The sequence below is a fragment of the Polistes fuscatus genome, unplaced genomic scaffold (genome assembly GCF_010416935.1).
Source record: "Polistes fuscatus isolate 324 unplaced genomic scaffold, CU_Pfus_HIC Scaffold5, whole genome shotgun sequence".
In the NCBI taxonomy this organism is placed as follows: domain Eukaryota; kingdom Metazoa; phylum Arthropoda; class Insecta; order Hymenoptera; family Vespidae; genus Polistes; species Polistes fuscatus.
Genome location: NW_025113129.1, coordinates 12,576,987 through 12,585,498, shown reverse-complemented (window position 1 = coordinate 12,585,498; position 8,512 = coordinate 12,576,987).

Sequence of the window (8,512 nt, the reverse complement as noted above, 5' to 3'; positions counted from 1 at the left end):
ATAACTCGAATGAACTATTTCCCTTTTTCCGTTCTTGACTCTTTTGTAATATAATACGAGATGCTATCTTATGTTTAGGATAAGGGTGAGCAAATAAACTCTCGTAGTTAATCTACGACTGGTAGGGAAGGTGGTTTACGTTAGGATCGTACATTTGTATTTTCGCGAAATATTTCTCAGGGATAGGTTTACTCGCGTTAAGAGACCTAAACGTCTGTCTGCTTGCCTGCCTGCCTGTCTGCTTTCCTTCTCTGGCAAAAGGACGAATGATGAACTAACATAAGCCTTACACTCGTACGAAGGGGGCAGTCGTGCGCGTTGTAATCCGACGTGAATGAAACCGTTCACAAGTGTTTGCCAAACAGAGATCAAGAGAGAAATAGAAAGAGATGGATAGAGGAACACGGGTGTGCTCGACGATCAAATATATTTCGCATGCGACGAACACCGGTTCGCTATCTTGGGGAAAAAAAAAAAAATAAAAAAAAAGGGAAAAAAAAAAGCAAAATGCATCTAGGCGTAATCGCACGGCTCGCTTTTGTCGGTACCCTCGTGATGAAAAAAAGAAAACCGCCACCCACCTCACCCCACCCCACCCCATCCCACTTCGCCACTTCCAAAAAAAAAAAAGAAAAAATCCGAGCTTCTGTCTCTGCGTAAAATAATCGTCCGGATTTCGTTTTAATCACGTGCCACGGAAAATATGAAATTTAAGCCCTATTTGTTTCCCCGAGCTCTACGAATGATGTAAAAAAGGAAAGAAAAGAAAAAAGAAATGAGAAAATGGGGGAAAAATGGACCCCGAAAAGGAAAGAACACAAAATAAATGTAAAAAGTAGAAACTAGCTGTAAGCTCCTTTACAATTTTTACATTTTTATCGAGCACCCAACCGAGACGACATAATCAACGCGATCGATAATATCTAAATTTTCAACTTGGTAATAAGGGATATAGGTTTTTTACGGGACGTGGGTTATTTAAAGGTAATTAACGTCGCTCCGTCGTTTTATCTTTTCTGCAAAAGAAAAAAAAAAACAAAAGAAAGATTTAAAAATAAAACAATAATAATTAATAATTATTCGTGCGAATATTCTTATTGATTTTATATCAAATTCATAGATTTATATTTGTAGATTCTCAATTTTGATATTATTTTTAATCGTCTCTGATTTCTTCGTTATATTAAAAACTTCCATTTTAAAACAGATAATGTAAAATCATCTCACGAATGATAAAAATCATACTCCGTCGATTCACGAATAAAAATATTATATTTTATTTGACAATATCTCATTTGAGAAACGAATAATCATTAAGGAGAAGTATCAGAAGAATAAGTGTATCGAAAAAGAAGAGAAAAAGATACAAATATTGCGTCCTTTATTTTTTAGTTTCTTTTTTTTTTTCTTTTTCTTTTAAGAATAAGAACGAAGAAGTGGAAGTAGAAAAGACTTATCTCAATTTCGTTTTTCGTTGGATATAGTATATCTCTCTTCGGTTGGATGCGTGTTTGCTGCCTATTCGTTGCTCGTAAATATCTGGAAAATCTTACCAACGCCATCGTCTACGTTTTCGTCCTCGTCATCTTTCACGAAGTTTTCCCTCGTACGGTGAAATTTTCGGAAGCCTTTTTCTTTTCTTTTTTTTTTTGCGTTGGCGTCGCGCGTTATTTTCTTTTGTTTTTTTCTTTTCCTTTTTCTCTCGAAAAAGTCTTTGAAGGTACCGCCGCATCCCATTTCTTTTTCCGTTTCGTTTCTACGCTAAATCTGCGTGAAAGCGTAAACGTATTTTAGACTTTCAAGAACCGTCGTTTCTAGATACGTACTTCTACGAAAGAGAGAAAGAAAGAAAGAAAGAGAGAAAAGGTTGATAGGAGAAGTAAGATAGAAAGAAAGAAAGAAAGAAAGAAAGAAGGCCACGAGCGGCCAAATCGTTTCCTTTAACGTACGGATCGCTGCAAAGAGATTATCTTGGTAAGCAACCCATGCGAAGCATTTGATCTTTCGTTCGTTCCTCTCTCTCTCTCTTTCCTTTTTATTTTATTTTTTTTTTTTTACTTCCTTTTGATTTTTCTTCATCCTCTATTTTCCGTAGACACATCCAAAGATCTTGACTCGTGCACTTCGGGAAACGAGTTTCGGTCGAAGATCACAGTCCCTATCGGAGGAGGGGAAAAAAAAAGGAAACGAAAGAGAGAAAGAAATAGAAGGGTGGGGGAGGAGTCAATGCGAAATAAGAGAAAGATTATAGCACATCTTTTCCTTTCTTGCTTTTGATACGGACACACTTTTCCTCGATCTTCTTCCTATCCCGTCATTCTCATACGATTCTTCTATTTTTATTATTTTTCTAATACTTAACCACCCCTTTTGTGGTAGCTAGCAATCGAATATCTTCGAGATCCTATTTCCCGGAAGGGAAAAAAATCGTTTGTTAAAATTGTACGCAAATTTTGTTTGATTTTCGTTGAAAACTCGCGTACTAATATCCACCGAGTTTTTCCTAACTCCGCTATCATTGTTCTTGTTAAACGTGTGTCCACGTAACTGCAACGAATCACGGCAAATGTTGGGAGAGTGGGGGGGGAAAGGGGGAGGGGGCCCATTATACCTAAAACCTAAAACCTACACCGGCAACGGGTAATTACTCTAACAAAGTAACGCTCTCTTTTTCGTGCCAACGTGTTCCAGTTTTCATCCGATCAGTAGAGTGGAAAACCACAGAAACCAGCTAGCCGTTCCAAGCTCGTTGCATACTAGCATTGCTAGGGTTGCTACTATCCTTGCATGCTTTACTTTGCAGTGCCATTGCTTGACTAGGATCGCGGACTGCCGCAATCCGCTCTTGCGCATAATGCGTGCACCCGACTTCTATGTATTTATGTATACAACTAATCGTTATACTACATACACATCCTACTTAAACATCGGAACGTCATCGTTCTATCTCTCTTTACAAGTTACCCTTTTTCTTACCTTTCTGTCTTCTCTCATAAACCATTTGCTAACAAGTCTGTTAGTTTGACTTAACGAAAGTTCACGAGTAAAGATCACGATAGACTTTACGATTGGTTTCGGTAATAGAATCGATCGAAAAACAATCTTCTAAGATCCGCGTGAATGGCAATATCGTCTAGACGGTAAAGTTCTACTCCTTATCGTTTGATTTTCTTTTTTTCATTTTTTTTTTTTCTTCACTCTGACTCTTTGTTCGCACACGTAACCAATCTTCAGTTTGAAAAATAATCGAAATTTTACGTGTAACGACTGAGTTAAGGTATAAGGATATATATTCTTAGAGATTAGTATGAAGAGGTATTCTAAAGTTCTGGATCGGTAAGAGGGAAGTACTCGAAAAGGGGAAGTAAGATTTGCTCGTAGAAGTAGAGTTAGTGGAAAGACGATGAAGAGACCTTAAGATCCGCGATGGAGGTTGACGACACCTGCGGGAGCTTACGGCTGCAAAATCGCTAGACACTTGAAAATCCGATCAAAACAAATGGACTGCGAACATTCTCCTTCTCTCTTTCCCCCTTTCTTTTCTTTTTTATTTTCTTCCTCTTCTTTTAACCTTTTTTTTTCAGAACTTAAGGCTTTAAGAAAACTACTATATATGTAGGTTTTTTTTAAGTAATCCTACTTTATTCAGGTTCTCGATAGTAATCTCTTCATTCCATCAGTCAGCTGATCTGAATACCTTGAAGAATGATCATCGCTGTCTGATCGCGAAATAATGACTGTCTTCCGATTTCCAGGTCACTATCTGTTCCTTCTTCTCGAATCTACCACATAGGAGAGAAACGAACACGTCTATGATCGAAAGAAAGGAGTAAACGACGTTGAAAACGATCCCATGCGACATTTACGAACGAAATAACCGCCGATATCTACTATTAATCGTTTCGAAATATATTGAAAATATTACGAATGCTAAGAAGAATTTTTCTCTTCTAGATTTTTGTTTCGTTAATGCAAATTTTTAATCGGTCACGTTCGTTCACCCCCATCTACTATTCTCGTGGTATTTAAAAAAAAAGTTATTCGATCGATGTTTTAACTCGATTTCAATTCGTGGCACGCGATACTATTGGCTTTGTCGAATAACTTTCTTCTTTTTTTTATTTTATTTTGTTTCTTTAAGTACAATGTGATATTTAAATGAATGTAAGATACTAAATGGATCGAAGGAATACGATTTATTACAATTAGAATAATCTTGCTCGAACGTTTATTTCATATTATTTAACAATATTTAAATATAATATCCGCGAATAATAGATTTAATTGAAATTTTTTCATGGTTTATACGCTTGATGCAAAGAGAATGCGACACATTGCTGGTGGTACATTAATTTGCATATTATAACGAATATCCTTGTTGGTTGAGCGTAAAACGCTACGAACGCGCGAAAAGAAAGTGTAGCCGAAGGGAAAAGAAAAAAAAAAAAATGATAGTATGCGTGTGCGTGTGTGTGCGCGCGCGCGTGTGTGCGTGTACATCTTACTTTTTGGCCAGGAAGTTTTATTCAAGTATCGAGTTAAGATCCTTTTCAAAACTCTTCCGCGTGAAATTTTAATTAGACGCTCACGATTATCCCGACGCTAACGTATTATGATTCTATTAAATTAACATAATTAGCAAGATTTCATTTTCTCACTCGTGTGACCCTTCAAATATAAGCAACCGTCCAAACTTTACAGCGGCGAATGTAGTTTATTAATGTGTCTTCAAAAGCTCCGTTTAAATTCCTTTGCACCGTCGCGTGCTTGTGAAATAATGTATTTTCCGTAGACAAAATGCTTTCGCTAACGTTAACTTGAAACACTACTAACATACGAAACATTAACGATGCTCGATATACTCCTCTTGAACGTTCATTCTTCAAAGGCTTATATATAATATTATAACTATACGTATACGGATTTTGTTAACCGTAGAAAAGCCACTTAAATATTTTCTTTGTGATTATTATTATGGAAAATGTTTATGGCATACTTTAATTAAAAGTTTTCATCCTCGGTCATCATTGTTTTATACATTTGTTTCAACCTCATAGCTACTATTTTTCTCTAAAAAAAAAAAAGATATCGAAGTAATCTAACGAGTACAACATTTTTTATTTCCACGATATAATACTTTTTATTGAACCAATCAAAATTGAAGCAATAAACATTTTTTATATCATTAATATTAAGACAAATTATGTAGTAGATTCCTGTCTTATCGATCGTAGATTTCATATCCTATAGTAGACCTTATGCGAATAACTGACTCGTACTTTTGGAAATATCTGGTCGGTTGGATACTCGGTTGATTACTTTCAATTTCTACTTAACCGATCAATAATTTTTCAACACGTTTGCTCAGTTATAGTAGATTCTTGTTTTTTGCAATCGGTAATAGTGGATATCAGCTTACCAATAGTTAATATACACATTTTGTTTAATATATAACTCTTTGGGTAATAGTGAAATCTTTCCTTGCTCACTCGCGTTCTCTTTAGAACGTATCTTACTTTAAAAACGTTGCGCATGTATATAACGGGAATAATATTCGTGATAAATAGAATTTCCTTATTTGGAAAGTCATATAAACAACTTTCAATAAAAGAATTTTCATAAAAGAGAAAGTGCTAATCTCAAGGTGAATTTCGAGGAAGACGGTTGACAGAACATATTCTTCGAGCTTTTAGACAACAATAGACACTTCTATCGATTAATTAATAATTATTTTAATACACTAACACACTCTACTTGTATTTAAGATTTTTTTTAACACATATGCATTGGTTTAAACATTACATACCTATTAACGTACTTTGAACATTAAATAAATTTTTTCTGATGTTTTATTAGACGAAAATTTTACCCCACCTCTTCGAAGTCATCATTGCGCAAGAACATTAAAACAAATATACATTTATTGAAAGAATTACATAAAAATAATAAAAATACTAAAATCGGAACGTTATAATATTAAATTCTATTAATTAGGTGGATTATTTCTTTTATATGCATGCGTAACGTTCGGGAGGTCATATAAACAACTTTTAATAAAAATAATTTTCTAGAAGACAATGACTCAGTCTAACAGAAGACTTCGAAGAGGACGGTGCTCCGAACATATACTCAGTGCTTTTTAATTGCAATAAACATTTTTTTCGATTTATTAACAATTATTTTAATACTCTAATGCACTCTACTTACATTACAGGAATATTTTACCCTCGAAGTCATCACTGCGCAGGAGCATTCAAAAAATTACATAAAAATTAAGAAAATGCTGAAATCAGAACAGTTTAATTTTAAATTTTATATATTTATATATAATACTGTATTTTTTTTATAGAATTGTACAGTCATCGCGTTAAGAACCAACTTTCGCCCACTGTTGATCCCAGTAGTAACTAAAATGAAACTGGGTAGATAAAATAGGAGACTTGTGAGCTTCTATGTACTTCTGTATATTCTTTGGCTAGATGTTCTATCTTTTAAATCTATTAAAATAATATAAGATAATTATATTACCATCTAGTGATAAGAAACCTTCCGAATTGTTTTACGTATTCAAATGTTTTCTCTTTGAATCTATGATCGGTTTATAGTTTTATTTTACAACTGTCAGTACATACTACTTTAAATGCAATCATTTCTATACCATATGATTTTCTTACATTAATATAAATAATCGACAGAAAAAGAAAAAAATAATAAGAGATCTTTGAATATAATATTATTGTTGTAAAATATTTTTCAAAAAAAAAAAAATTCACTCCTAATGCCAATTTCGAGACCAATTTTGAACGAGAAAGTGGGGCATTATTAAAATAATTATACACTTCATAAAATTCCAAGTCTCCCATCTCACGCATAATCGAAGCGGAACGATCTTAAAAAAACAAAACGAAAAAAAGAAAAAAAAACATGCTATGTCCAGATGAAATGTTTTTTTCTTTTTGACACCGATGCTTCTTCCATCGGAGACACTGGTAGCGTATAATTAAAAGCAAACTCGGCCGGGCAAGTTACGCGATCAATATATGCCATGCGTAGTACCTTTATTTACTCACATATACCGTGTATATTTTAATTAGATATCTATTCGATTTTCGATTTAATAATATACTTTAATAGGACGTTGTACCGGAAATTTACGTATATTTGTTCATTATTCATGCAATTAGGATTACGGTATGTTTATAAATCACTATGGTATGTATGTACACCGTTATATGAGACAAAAAAAGATTATTGAATTTTCGTTTATTTTTTATTATCATTTTCTATCTCTTTCTTTTGCTATTTCTCGTAAGAATCTTATAAACCAGATACTTCGAAAACGTAACTAAGAATTTTATAATAAGATATAATTTTTGATTTAATTTCAATTCCACGGTTACAAATCATCGTTTTATTTTTTTTAAGAATGTAATATATCACAACTATAAAATGTTATTATTCAAAGAAAACGATGTTTAATCTAATATCCTCTATTTTACATAGCGTTTACTTATTAATCCTCATTTTCGTATCACGAGGTCGTACCAGCATAAAACGAGCCATGTTGTAACAAGGAAAAGTTTATGATTAAAAATATGTACATTGATATATAATAAGTCTTCGCAATAATGATTATTATAATGATTTTCTCTTAAATTTATTAACCTCATGATAATATCTAGAGGGAAATAAACAAAAATTTAGAATTTAATGAATCATTTTTTCTTCGTAAAAAAAGAATTTATCAACCTATTGTTATTTATTAATGTTAAAGATTATCTTGCGAAATATCGAGGACGTTGATTTCGCATTAAAATTACGCACTCCCTTTGTCGCTTATTTTCCTTCATTATAAAGCTACAAAGAGAGAGAGAGAGAGAGAAAAAAGAAAGAGAGAGGAAGAGAGAAAGGTTGTTAATGAAATGGCGTACCAAGTATTAAGGGAGTTCCAACTCTCGATGATTCTCGCAACCATCAGGTTTTCAAAAGATTCTTTTTTTCTTAAAGTTTCCTGCTCTGAATAAGTTTTTTGTTCTTTCTACTTATACTCACTTCTGTAATAATAATAACAATAATAATAATAATAATAATAGAGATGTATAGTACTTAACAAAACTTTTCCTCGTAAAATGTTTCGTCAAGATTTGTTTTTCTTCTTTAATAATGCATTTTGTTTTAACTGGCAAACGCTCGAAGAAAATCTTTCGTCTTATTTAAGGGATTACGAGGTTTGTCCAAGCAAGCGTTTTGTCGCGACGAAAAGAAACGGAAGAAATTATTCGCAAGTTAAGATAACTTCGTTCCCCGACGACGAAATAATAGAAAAAGATTTAACATTGTTTTCTAATATTATTATTTCGTATTCTTCTTAAGTATTATACATCTTTCGCGGTAAAGAATTAGTAACAGGATATACTGTTAGATTTAGTCATTCGATGACGATTATAAAACGCGTGCTTGAATCATCTAAATAATTTCGATTACTATAAATCCTTTTCGATTGAATGGAATG